We start from the raw sequence: 14395 nt of genomic DNA, 5'->3' as shown, positions 1-14395 counted from the left end.
GAGGACTTCACCTGGGTTTCTGCCTTTCTGCCGGGCCCAGAAAGTTCTGGGTAACCCAGGTGACGTGTCATGAGAATACATGTGTAGCTCACACCATATGTATTATCTCCTCAGGGTAGACACCAAAATCCATGTTCCTATATGAAAATCCGAGATGCGTACAGAAATCAAGAGTGATTCTGTCATCTTGAAAGAAAAACACACTGTTGCGCTGCCACATGCCTCGTTTCTCCTTGAGTGACTGCAGGAAGTAGCGATTGCAGTCAGAAATCTCAGAAAGAAAAATTAGAGTAAGGGCAACACCTGAAGTTTATTCCTGAAAATACTTGGAGAACGACTGTGACCAATAAACCAGGGCTTAGTTCATGAGACTGTCAATGAGCTTATAACATCCCATGTCCTGGTCAAACCCTCATGTCTGAGAGATGGAGGGACGTCTTCATCTTCCAGAGCTACTATTAGGGAAAAAGGTGGAGACAATACTGACTGAGTCCCTACTTCAGCAGGAGAGCCAAAAACACCTTGCCCCTCCATAATCCCAAATGAAAATAAACATCTCGGGGCGCCTGGGTGGTTTAAGCTTCTGCCTTTGGCTGGGATCAAGCCCCACGTCGGGTTCTTTGCTCAGCGGGGAGCCCACTTCCCTCCTTCTCTCTCTGCCTGCCTCTCTGCCTACTTGTAATCTCTGCCTGTCAAATAAATAAATAAAATCTTTAAAAAAGAAGAGAAAAGAAACATCTCATTTTACTAGTGTGCAGCAGTGACTATGCAGGAGAAATTATTATTATTTTATTATTAGATGATATATTATTATTATTATTAGTATACTATATTGTTAACCTTTTGAATTCGGACACCTAAAATTTTTAATAAAATATGAAGGCCTTTTTTTTTTAAGATTTTATTTATTTGAAAGACAGAGATCACAAGTAGGCAGAGAGGCAGGCAGAGAGGGGGAAGCAGGCTCCCCACTGAACAGAGAATCCGATGCAGGACTTGATCCCAGGACCCTGGGATCATGACCTGGGCTGAAGGCAAGAGGCTTTAGCCCACTGAGCCACCCAGGCACCCCATGAAGGCTTTTTTTTTTTTTAAGATTTTACCTATTTATTTGACAGAGAGATCACAAGTAGGCAGAGAGGCAGGCAGAGAGAGAGAGAGGAGGAAGCAGGCTCCCCGCTGAGCAGAGAGCCCGACATGGGACTTGATCCCAGGACCCTGAGATCATGACCTGAGCCGAAGGCAGCGGCTTAACCCACTGAGCCACCCAGGCGCCCCATGAAGGCTTTTTTTAAAGAACAAAAACTTCAGACTATATCTTTATCCTATCAGTTCCCACTACAACTGGCTTCTGTCTTGGCCAACATTTAGCCATTCAGATAAAGTCCGTATTTAGTGCTTCGTGTGTATGCATGTGTAAAATAAGCGGACAGTCATAAATCTTTAAGATTGTGTATAATAACCGTGAAATAAGGATTCTTGATACACAAGGTCTTGTCTGGGGAAAACAGCTGGAGAACAGTATGCAGTTTTCAAATGACGAAGGGGAAATACGCATTCGGTTATGAGAAAGGGAAGGAGAACAAGACCAAATATTAATAAAAGGGAAAAAAGCTTTTTCTGCCATCTTTCCGTGCCGCAGTAACAGTGTGAACAAATGTCCCACAGATGCCCTCAAGAACATTAACACTGCTGAAAGGGGGGGTGAAGGTCAGGTTCTTAGGAGGCCCTGCACCAAAGTCATCGTCCCGTTTCCTCACTGTGATGACGAAGCATGAGTACATTGGCAAATTTGAAATTATTGATGACCACAGAGCTGGGAAAACTGCTGTGAACCTCACGGGCAAGTTAAACAAGTGTGGCATGACCAGCCCTAGACTTGTATAACTGAAAGATCTAGAAAAGTGGCAGAATATTTCCATCCCCTCAGTTTGGTTTCACTGCATGGAAAAATTCTTCTGGCATCATGCACCATGAAGAAGGAAGAATCCAGGCAGGAGGGAAAATCCTGGGATTCCTTTTTCCTAGAAATATAATATACATGGCACGTGAAATGCCTCAATGGGGAAAAAAAAGGAAAATAAATTACAGTCAACTAATGTTTGACAAGACTCCCAAACAATTCAATGGGGGTAAGAACAGTATTTTACTCCCAAGCAGCCACATGCAAATAATGAAACAGGAGTCCTGCCTAACACCATACAGAGAAAATAACCCCAAATGCATCAAAGACATAAGTGTAAGCATTAAAATGATAAAGTTCGAGATGCCTGGGTAGCTCAGTTGGTTGGACGGCTGCCTTCTGCTCAGGTAATGATCCCGGAGATCCCGGATTGAGTCCTGCATCAGGCTCCAAGCTCCACAGAGCTTGCTTCTCCCTCTGACCTTCTCCTCGCTCATGCTCTCTCTCATTGTCTCTTTCTCAAATAAATAAAATCTTTTAAAAAATAAAAATAAAGTAAAATGATAAAGTTTTCAGAAGAAAACACAAAGGTAAATGTTAGTGGTCTTGAATCTAACAACGGCTCCTCAGCCAAACACCAAAGTACAAGCAACTTAAAAAAAATAATAAACAAATAAATGCGACTCAACCAAAATATCCCAGTTTTGTGCTTCCAAGGACCCCATTGACAAAGTCAAAAGACAAGCCACTAAATGGGAGAAAATATTTGCAGGTCATATATAAGGAACATGCATTCAGACTGTGTGAAGAATTCTTTTTTTTTTTTTTTAGATTTTTTTTTATATTTATTTGAAAGGGAGAAATCACAAGTAGATGGAGAGGCAGGCAGAGAGAGAGAGAGGGAAGCAGGCTCCCTGCTGAGCAGAGAGCCCGATGCGGGCCTCGATCCCAGGACCCTGAGATCATGACCCGAGCCGAAGGCAGCGGCTTAACCCACTGAGCCACCCAGGCACACAAGAATTCTTACAACTCAAATAAAAAGACAACCAAGTTAAGAAATGAGCAAAGAGGGGCGCCTGGGTGGCTCAGCGGGTTAAGCTGCTGCCTTCCGCTCAGGTCTTGAACTCAGAGTCCTGGGATCGAGCCCCGTGCTTTCTGCTCAGCAGGGAGCCTGCTTCTTCCTCTCTCTCTGCCTGCCTCTCTGCCTGCTTGTGATCTCTCTCAATAAATCTCTCTCAAATAAATAAATAAAATCTCTTAAAAAATGAGCAAAGGACTTGAATATACATTTCTCTAATATTCAAATGTATACATTAATATATAAATGTATATATAAATATATTTTACATGATCATATATTTATATAAACATATTTATGTAAATATATTTACATTCTTAAATATGTATTTAAATATAAATAAAATATGAAATATATAATATATATTTAAAGATACATATAAGGTATATATAAAATATATGGGACAATAAGCACGTGTAAATATGCTCAACATCACTAATCATTCGGGAAATGCAAATCAAAACCATGGTGAGATACCACCTCCCACCCACGTGGATGGCTACTATCAAAAACCCCAAAAGCAGGTGTTGGAAGGATGTGAAGAGCTGGAACCTGTAAATTGCTGGTGGGCTTGGAAAATGGCACAGCCACATTAGAAATGGTTTAGTAGCTCCTCAAAATGCAGAACACAGAGTTGCCATATGACACACCAATATCACTCCTGTGTATAGAGCCAAGAAAAAAACTATGCCCACACAAAAACTTGTGCATGAAGGTTTAGGGTTTATTCGTAATAGCGAAAAGGTGAGAACAACCCTGATGTTCATCAACTGATGAAGAGATAAATAAAATGTGATCCATCCAGCCTGTGGAATATTATTCAGCCTTGAAAAGGAATAGAATTTTGATATGTGCCACGACACAGAGGAGCCTTGAAAACATTCTGCTGATTGAGAGAAGTCAGTCACAGAAGACCACGTATTGCATAATTTGATTTATATGGAATTTCCAGAATAGCTAAATCTACAGAGACCGAAAGTAGATTAGCGGTTGCCTAAGACTGGTGGTGATGGCTAAAGTTTTCTTTTGAGGATGATGAAAATGTGTAGGTAGTTCAGTATAGTATAGTTAAATATAGTGAAAGCCATTAAATTGTCCACATTAGATGGTGAGTGGTATGGCCTGTGAATTATATCTCAATTAAGCTGTCATCGAAAAATGCAAAGAACTTCTCTATTTATCAAGTACAAAAAGAATGAACTTGATTAAAAACATCAAAAATGGGGAAAATAAAAACAAAATAAGATGGGAGGAATAAAATTATGACTGTTTATCATTAATTTAAATGTGTACAGACTGACTTTTTCTATTAAAGCGCCTATCAGGAGGTTACAGATCCACGCTGTTCAAGAAACATACTTAAAATGCAAAAGGGATTGAGAATGTATCAGGTGAGGAGATACCATGCAAAAGAGAAAGCCGGAATGGCAAAATTCATCGCAGACAAGTTGGGTCTAAATTTATAGGTACTAAGATGAAGAGGGACATTTTTAAAGGCAGAGTTTGGAAAGAAGATGTAAAAGGTATAAGCAGGTATACATCTAACAACATAATACCTGAAGACTCTAAAAATGCAATAACAAGGTAAAATTTTAGCTTTTCAAATGGGAGTATCTACTAGAAGGAGGGAAAAACAAGGACACACAGAAAATAGACATCCTGGGGCGCCTGGGTGGCTCAGTGGGTTAAAGCCTCTGCCTTCGGCTCAGGTCATGATCCCAGGGTCCTAGGATCGAGCCCCACATCGGTCTCTCTGCTCCGCGGGGAGCCTGCTTCCTCCTCTCTCTCACTCTCTGCCTGCCTCTCTGCCTACTTGTGATCTCTGTCTGTCAAATAAATAAATAAAATATTAAAAAAAAATAGACATCCTTATTTCCCTCGGAAAACATTTCTTTCTTACACCTAAGGAAAGCCATATTTGTAAAGATTAATTGCATAATAGGCAACAAAGGAAACCTTTACAAGCCTTCCAAATTAAAGATTTAAAGAACAGTTCTTTGATCACAATCCGGTAGAATCAGAATTAGATAACCTGGTAACAAAAAATTGAAACTACATACAAGTTAAGAAATACAGTCTTCAGTCAAAGAAGAAATCATAAGACGACTGAAGAAAATCTTGAAAGCAATGGAAAGGAGACTATTTCATACCAAAACTTACAGAAGACACCAGAAGTTATACTCTAAGGAGACTTTAGTGTCAAATGTCTTCAATTTCAAACATTTTTTTAAATAAAAGAAAGTACTCATTTAAACCCATCAGAAAAGGGCAGCTCAATCCAAAGAAAGGAAGTAGTTATAATAAAGATAAATTTTTAAACTAATAAAAAATATCAGGGGCAAATAAACTCAAAGTTGTTTCTATGAAAGACTAATGAAATAATAATAATAAAAAAACTTCACATGCCCTATTAAGGATAAGAGAGGGGGAAGATGGGGTGTGGGAGGAGGTGGGGAGAGGGAAGGGGAATGGGGAAAGGGGGGTTTCAGGGAGGAGGGGACAGAGAGAGGGAGAGAGTTGCAAAACAGATAAGGATTGGGAACAGAGATATAAAAGCAAATGCATAATATAGAAGAATCACTAAACTGCAAGGCCCTTTATACTAATCAATTTGATAACCTAGAAGAAACGATGATTTCCTAGGAAAACAAAATCATCCAAATGATTCAAGAATGAAAAATTAAGAAGATGAGTTCCAAGATCAGACAGGTTTGCAGCTGGATAACTGTCATTCTACTGTTAAATGGCAACAGGCAATTAAACAATAATAAGTCAATTCACTTGATGAAGCTGAGCACAATTTTAATACCCAAACCTGAGAGGGAGGAACGGGGAAGCTATTAACAAATCTGGCTTAGGACAGATTAGTTAACAGAAACTGAACTAATGTTAGCAAATAACAGAAGTCAGGCATCTATCAAAGGACTATATCCTGAGACCAACTTGGATTCATTCCAGGAAAATAAAGGGAGCTCAAGACCAGAAAATCAATAAGATTTACCTCATCACTAAATTAACTGTGAAAAAACTCTTAAGACCATAGCAATAAATGCATTTGATAAAAAAAAAATAAAGACACCTGATAAAAGGTGAGCAACCATTCTTTATAAAAATGAAGATAAAAACAGAAGGACGTTATGCAGGAGGGATTATTAACTGGGAAGCACTAGATCAAGAGGTAGATAAAATGAGCCCATATTTGTTAAACAGTGACAGAGCCCCATGCGTGCGTGGATAGAGGCGAATGAGCTCATGGATGAGCACCAGGCTGTCAACAGGTATTATAGGGACAAAGGCAGCGGTGAGGAGAGGAGAGTCTTAACAACAGGGAAGAAGGTAAAAGGAGGATTGCAGTTAAAAATTGTGCATGATACAAACACATGCAAATAAGACCGGATATTTTCCGGTATATAGTTTTTTAAAACCCTGCACACATTACTGGAACTACCAACTCTTGCTTTCAGCTCCGCAGCCCTCGCGTGCTTTCCCAGTACCAGGATGCAGGGGTAGATCCTCCGTTGGTGACATCCTATGTCATTGTACTCCTAAAGGGACAGGTGAAACAGCGCAGGGGCTTGAGGTCGGAACTTAGGCATCGCTGCGCCCACCCCAGCTCCCTGCTCGCCCAGCCCCCACTCTGAAGCGGCGGGCACTTGGAGCTGTTAAGAAGCAGGGATCTGAGCAGTTCTCTGGTTTCCCCTGGAGCCATCTGCATCCATCATATTTCCCACAGCTCTCCCCGAGTGTTGGTGCTGGCTCCCCCCGAGTGTTCCTTTAACTCCAGGCATACCCTTCTTATGACAGCACCTAGTACTCCCCGTCACAGTGCTCTGTCTGTCACATGCATCCATTGATCAACTTTGTGCTGGTTGAGGGCTGGAGCCCCCTCCTGTTAACTTCTCAAGTCCGTTTCTAATGCAGCAGCACCTGGCACTTAAGCACCCTGTCAGTACCTGCCAAATGAATGAAATGTACTCAAAACATAGTATGAAGTCTGCGTCCTGAAACTCCTTTTTGGAGCTGTTTGCTATCATTTTCCCAGGCAATTAAAAAAATTTCCAGCCTTGCTGCCAACAACCTGAAGGGGTAAAGGAATGCCGGCATGCCCCATGGGACATGTCACTCTGGATGGTCCTTCAGCAGCAGGGACTTTGATGGCGCTCTTCCAAACCCAGCAGGATGGTGGAATGGGTACGTGGCTGAGTGCCTCCTGGGTCTGACCCTGTGTGACGCCACCCGGTGCCTGCAGCTGCCCTCTGGAAGGTGTTGCTTTTGCGGCAGAGCCAGAGGGCACCAAGCATGTGTCTGTCTCCAAAGTCCTGGGCACCACATCACAATGCCTTCCTGAGAAGCAGAATCAAGGACAGTTGCTGATCTTCATTCCTTCCCACCAAGGGTATCTCATACACCATCTTTGGAAGTTGGAGCCAGGGGGTGCCTGGGTGGCTCAGTCGGTTAAGTGTCTGCCTTCAGCTCAGGTCATGATCCCAGGGTCCTGGGATCAAGTCCCACACATTTGCCTCCCTGCTCAGCGGGGAGCCTGCTTCCCCTTCTCCCTCTGCCATTCCCCCCACTTGTGCTTTCTGGCTCTCTGTGTGTCAAATAAGTGAATAAAATTTTTTTAAAAAGTTTGGGCCATACTCTTTAGCCATTCTACTTTCCCTGGGGTAATTTGCCACCTCCCTGAATTTACCTGAATCTTTCCCAAAATCTACTTATCTTCCAGCCTTCTTGACCATAATGAGTCTATAAATTTTCAATAGACAGTGTGAACTTACACTTGCTAATATTTGCATAACATGCACCTCTTTCGATCTCAAAGAAAAGCTTTGCACCGCAATGGTCTCTAATCTCCAATTAGGTTCTGTTCCGGGATCCCACTGGAATTCTACGCGCCTGTCCCCTAAGATCCCATAAATTGTCGTCCAGTTTCCCAGCCAGCCAAGGAAAGCACATGGGAAATCTTGCTGAAGTATGAGTAAGAGCCAACGAAAGGGAACATATTTATCTGCCTCGAATGCTGGGACCTGAGGAAAGCAAGTTTCATTACAGACAAATCAGGAAGGAGGTGCAGATTGCTTTTTATGTCACTCTGGAGTGGAGGTCTGCCATTGATCATTAAGGCCATTTCCTGCAATGCACTCACCAAAGTGATACTCACTTCGGAGTGGACAAAACTTAGGAAATGGCCAAGGGGAGCTCTGCTTACACTTTACACTCTCAGCATTTATTTGTATTATTTTCTTTATAGGGCAGTATAGAGACTTGAGACCACATTGAAAAAGCAAAGCTTGTCATCCTGTGGCCTTGGGTCAAGAATAGAGATAGTGCTGCTCATGTCAGTTTCAACCTCCAGTGGCCAAGGGTTTGATCTGATGCTCTTTCAATTTTTCACCATAGCCTTTCTCAAGCTCAATGGCCAATAATCCCACAGGAGGAGATTTTAGGGCCCTCTCAAACTTCTGTTTTGCTATCTCTCCCCAGCCTGCTTCCTCTGCAAAAGTCACCACTTTGCCTGTGCATCTACCACCTCTTAGAGCCTTTGGAATCAGCCACGAATTGCAGTGCTGATTCCTTCCATGACCACATATTGTTTACAGGAAAACTCTTCTTCGTTATGCCTTGCCAGTCAGAGTGACGGTTTCATCCGCAACCTGGACCAGGTTCGGGAATGTTCTACACATAAATGTGAGCAAATGTCTTCTGTATTGAGAGACATGTACAATCTGTAAATGGAATCTATTGAAAAACCAGTACATAGGGTACACTTATGTCCTGACCCAGCTGGAAGGAGGCAATTCATTTCTATCTTTCAGAAAATTGGTGTAACACATTGATTTTCATAACAAAGAAAGCAGTTTTGTGTCCTCTACCAAAAGACTGTCATAGTAAGCAATAAATTGCCTCTTTGGGGTGAACAAATTAATAAGATATTTTCTAAATTTCAAAATAACAAAGACAGAACGATGTCTGTAATGCTAAGTGCATCCCCTTAGTGGCAGGGCACTGTGTCATGGACCACCTGAGCAATGACACATGGCGGCCGGTAGTCTGATTTGTACATCAATTCACCTGGCAACCTGTTAAAAGAAAGTCTTGCACATGACAAGCTTTCAATAAGACACTGACAAGATGGCCAGGAAGCCCCCTTAGCTGGCTTTTTCAGGTGTCCAGACATCTAGTCAACCTACCTCACCAACTCATCACCATGCTTACTGGAGTAAACCCAATCTCTTCCTTCCCCCCTGGAGATGGGAGAAGAGCCACTCACACGTTTGTATGGAATTCTCATTCCCCCTCGCTCTGTCCCCACATGGCGCTGTCCGTGTAATAAATAAACAAATCTTTATGTCACCCGGAAGTTCCTGGGTCACAACTCGGACAATTTTGGGTCACTACAGCCTTTTGTTTTTCTCTCCACCTTAAGCCTTCTGGGTGACCAACAACTGTCTAAAACTCATGTTGCTGCCATATGCTGTTGTTCTGCTTCATCTTCCCAGTAAAGTTCAGTATTTTTCCCTAAAGTTTGGTTTATCAGTATCTCCAGCGTCTATCTCCAGCTAGGGTCATGATCCCAGGTCCTGGGATCAAGTCCCACTCTGGACTTCCTGCTCTGCGGGAAGCCTGCTTCTGCCTCTGCCTCCCATCTCTTATGAATAAATAAAGAAAATCTTTAAAAAAATTTAAAAAAACCATTTCTATCTTCCCACTTTTAAAGGTTAATTCTAGGAATTATTGCTATAAATCCAGTGTCCTATCTCTTTCTTAAAAAGTCTTCTCCAGGGCACCTGGGTGTCTCAGTTGATTAAATGTCTGACTCAAAATTTTGGCTCAAGTCATGATCTCAGGGTCATGGGATTGAGCCCTTAGTGAGGCCTTTGTGCTCAATGGGGAGTCTGCTTCTCTCCTTTTCCCTTTGCCCCACCCCCCTACTCACATGTGCACACACGTGTTGTATCTCTCTCTCTCAATAAATAAACAAATCTTTAAAAAGTCTTCTCCAAAGGGAGTTTGACAAATAGTCCAGTAAGGGGCTGGAAGAAAATATTATAAGTTTTATTCATATTTCATGTCATCCATTTAACTGTTTAGCTTTTGCATGCCTTTTATAATAATTTAGTAGAGTAGTAGAGTTTATAATTTATCAAAAATTTGCTTAAATTTGTGCTATGTCCACAAATATTTTTTGTATGTATGTATGTATGTATGTATGTATGTATTTATGTATTTATTTATTTTTGTGAAAGAGAGGTGCACAGTAATAAAAGGAGATGACAGCTCCAGGGACCCAGATATTTCCCCAAGTCCTGTTTCCTTCCATTCCCTCTGGGCTTCATTAGACCCCCTTAACACCAATCTTGTCCCTAAAACACGCCCTCTGCAGCACCAAGTTCAAATGCTTAACTCGGGCCATCACTGCAGGCTGTACCGGGATGACCTTAGGGAAAAGGGTGGTGGGTCTCACGGGTTAGCTGTGTCACCTCCATGAACAGTCCTTTGTTCTGAACAGCTAGTGCAGCCCACGTTTGCAATCACAGGCTCTGGCACCAGAGTGGGCGTAGATCCCAGCTGGCCCCTCAGTAGCAATATGGCTTTGGGAAAGTTGTGTCATTTCTGGCCCAGACTTAAGGCTCATCCATAACGTGGAGGAGAAGACAGTGTGACCCTCAGTGGGCTGTTGAAAGGATCACGAGATGGTTCGACTCAGGTGCTCCGAGGTAGCCAGCACACAGTAGGCCCACAGTAGAACAAAAAGTTGTTCTATTGATCTTATAGTTACTATTACTCCTACTAACAAAACTAACTGATCATTTGAGATGATTTTCAAGCGAAGTGTCTTCGCCTGGATTTCTAAGATTAACCTACTTCAAAATGAATTCTGCTCTACTGTGAAAAACGAGATAACCAGCAGGTTTCTTCTGCATCTTTTCTGAACTTTTTAGGATCCTCTCTAGAGAAAGGTTCTAAAGGAAGGCAAAGTGCAGAAATACTCTTGCTTCAAAGGATGTGTAGGAAATGATTAATTTTGCCAAAAAACAGTGCCTTGAACATAAAAGATGTTTGACGAAGCTCACTGTAGACAGTGTATCCCTCCAGGATTCATAAGTTGAAAACTCAATGTCCAAAGGGACATAACTAGGAGATGGGGTCCTTGGGAGATGTTTAGGTCATGAGGGTGGAGTCCTCATGGGCGAGATTAGTGTCTCCATAAGAGAGACCCCACAGAGATCCCTCGCCTCCTCCACCTTGGAGGTTATAGGGAGAAGATGGTCATCTGTGACCCAGGAAGTGGGCACTTGAACAGACACGGAATCTTCCAGGGTCTTGATCGTAGACTTCCCAGCTTCCAGAACTGAGAGAAATAAGTATGTCTTTAAAGCACCTAGTTTATGGTGCTCTTGTTACATCAGCCCAAACTAAGATAAAGCTTGTCTCTTATACTGAAAAATAACACAAATGTTAACAACAATTTAAAAAAGGAACATTGTGGCCAATGGCATGTAAGGAACATCATCTCTCCTCTACAGAGCCAAGAGCTTAATTAGTTTCGGGCAACTCAGTAGAGTATGATTAAACCAAAGAGCAGCAAGATGTCTAAATGCTCAAGTCCTCTGCCTCCTACTTTTCTGCCAAAACAAAAGAAAAGCCCTAGGCTGGTTTTGGTTACCACCAAGCACAAAACAGCCAAATTCCAAATTAAAAAGCTCTGGGGTTTAATTGTGGATGTATGGAATTACATAGAAGCTCTCTTTGATCATTCCAAAGGATGTTAACCTCAAAGGTTACAAATACATCTCAGCCTACCAACCATCTCAGGCCTACCACAAAAATTATATATATACACTTTTAGCATTTTAAAATGTGTCTAAATTTCAGTTTCGGATCCAGTTTTGACTATTGTTATGAGCTTAGTTGGATGCCCCCAGATTCCTACGTTGACGTCCTAACACCCAGCATCTCAGAATGTGGCAGTATTCAGAGACAGGATTTTTAAAGAGGTGATAAAGGGAAAACGAGCTCACTGGGGGTGGGCACCAAGCCAACAGGACTGGTGTGCTTACAGGAAGAAGAGATTAGGACACAGAAGGACACTGAAGGACAATCGTTTGAAGACAGAGTGGAGAACACAGCTATCTGCAAGCCAAGGAGAGACGTTTGAAGAATCAAACCCTACTGCCACCTTGATCTTGGACTTCCAGCGCCCAGAACCATGAGAAAATAAATTGTATGTTGCCTAAGCCACCCGGCTGTTATTTTGTTTACGACAGCCCATGACTCAGAAATTTGAGGACCTCCCCCCCAGACTTTATCCTGAAGTTCTGTTTCAGCTTCAGGGGCTTGTGTAATACTACTGTATCAAGGAGGGAGGCTCCTGCCATTCCCTGCACTGGGTCATTGAGACACTGCACAGCTGTCCCCAGGGCTGGCTACATAATTTACAAGCCCCATGCAAAATGAAGATATAGGGCCCTTTGGGCAAAAACAGGGAGGAAGTGTTTGTTAAAGGTACTAAAATAGAAAGCTCATTTCCTCCACCATCTGTCTTCTGAAGGGGCATGGCTGCTGTTTTCTATTTGCATTTAATGTCATTCCAAGCAAATAAAAATTTTATAATGTGATTATGGGCATGATTTATGCCATTCATCTTCGCAGGGTGCAATGTCAGTGTTAAATAATTCACGCAGGGATTCCACAGCTGGGGCACACCCACGTGCCCTCTTCTTATCAGAACCGTAGAAATCCTGCACAAGACCAGCTCTGCCATCTTTACCTCACCTGGGGACTCACACCTGTTCCACCAACCCTGCTGCCCTCGGCTTCCTGATGAGTACGGAACTTGACAGGATCAGGAGCCAGGGGCTGCCTTTCTTTTCCTTCCCTCCTAAGTCACCTCTTCCAAGGCTTGGCTAACACAGGGAGGTGACATGAGTGAGAAAGGACAAGACAGGGTTCTGGGCTGCTCACAAGAGGCCACCGCCTCCTGCCGGTGCTCAGAGCAAGCTCTGGTCTGTCGGGAAGGCGAGCTCCGGTTGACTCGGTCATAGACATCACGTGGTCAGTGAGTCTCGTTGACCACCACTCACGAGGTGTCCATTTCCATGCTGTGCTCACCGGGCAGGGCGAGCAGTACATGCAAATGAGCAGTACAGGCAAGGAATGGTGGATACCCACAGTGGGCTGTCCCCTCCACTATGTACGTGCTCCACTATCCCACCTGTTATGCCCCAATAATGGGTCCATGATTAAAAGAGCGAGACTGATACAAAGCGAAGGTCAAACAAAGCTTTATTTTGCACCAAGCATCAAGAATCAAACTGACCAGCCAGGGCCGCTTTTCTTACAGAGAAGTCAACCCCTCTCTCCTTTACAGACTAGCTTTTAAGGACATAGGCCATGCGGTTGGGCCTGGTCATGCACAGGTGGCCAATGAAATTGTAACACACAGAGAAAGCTGCACAGTGATGCTAGGTGACCAATTGAATTACAACTTACCTTTTAGTAGATATTTGACCTAGCCTATCACCTTGGTTAGGATTTTCGCCCAAAAGACTCACAAAGGGCGGGACCCATACTCCTTGGTAGCTAGGGAGACAGTATGCAGCCCTCCACTGATCAGATGTCTTACCTGGCCTGACCCACCCTTGTATTTGGGCTTTGTTACCTGAGGTTGATTTCCGGGACTTGTTTTTAAGTAAGTCCCCTGGGAGAAGGGGAGCAGGGACAGCTTAAGGGTTAAACAATAAGGTTATTGTGTAACCTCAATGGAAGCCTCTGGCTAAAATATAAAAATATAAAGTAGGTCCTTATACCACCCACTTCGCTCAAAAAACACAAAGTCAAAAATAAAACTGAGTAATTCCTAGACATTGAGAGAGAAGCACACTGACTTCACCTTAGAACCCTTCTGAGGGTGGTGCTTGGCAGGGTAGGGGGGTGTGAGGGGGTTGGGGGTGGATAATGGGACCTCTGAGGGTGTGGCCAAAGGTCAGGGCCATTTGGGAAGGGGCTTTCTGTGGGAGGGGCCCTTCTGGGAGCAAAGCCCTGGGTGGGGGCATTCCCTCTGGGGGCAGGGCTGGGAGCAACCCCAGAAACCTGGCCCACAGAGAAGCTGGTCCTTTCTCTCCCTCTGCCCCCTTTCCCCAGGGACCCCTAGGCTTTGGAGACTAAAGTCAAAATTAAAGCCATATGTCTAAATGGTTCATACTGTGGTTGGGTAGTGTTTTTAACATATTAATTGACTGGTTTTTCTCAGTATTTGTCAAACCTTAACCAACTCAAGGCTTTCTCTTAAGCAGCAGCGCAAGGCAGGCCGTTCAGTTGGGTCAAGCTGTTTGGTGATTCTTTGTAAAAACCCACCCTCTTGCGCTGCTCAGGAGGGCAGTGTTGCATCCTAGGATAAACATAAATATATA

The sequence above is a fragment of the Mustela nivalis genome (genome assembly GCF_964662115.1).
Source record: "Mustela nivalis genome assembly, chromosome: 9".
NCBI lineage: Eukaryota > Metazoa > Chordata > Mammalia > Carnivora > Mustelidae > Mustela > Mustela nivalis.
Note: the sequence above shows the minus strand (reverse complement) of the source record.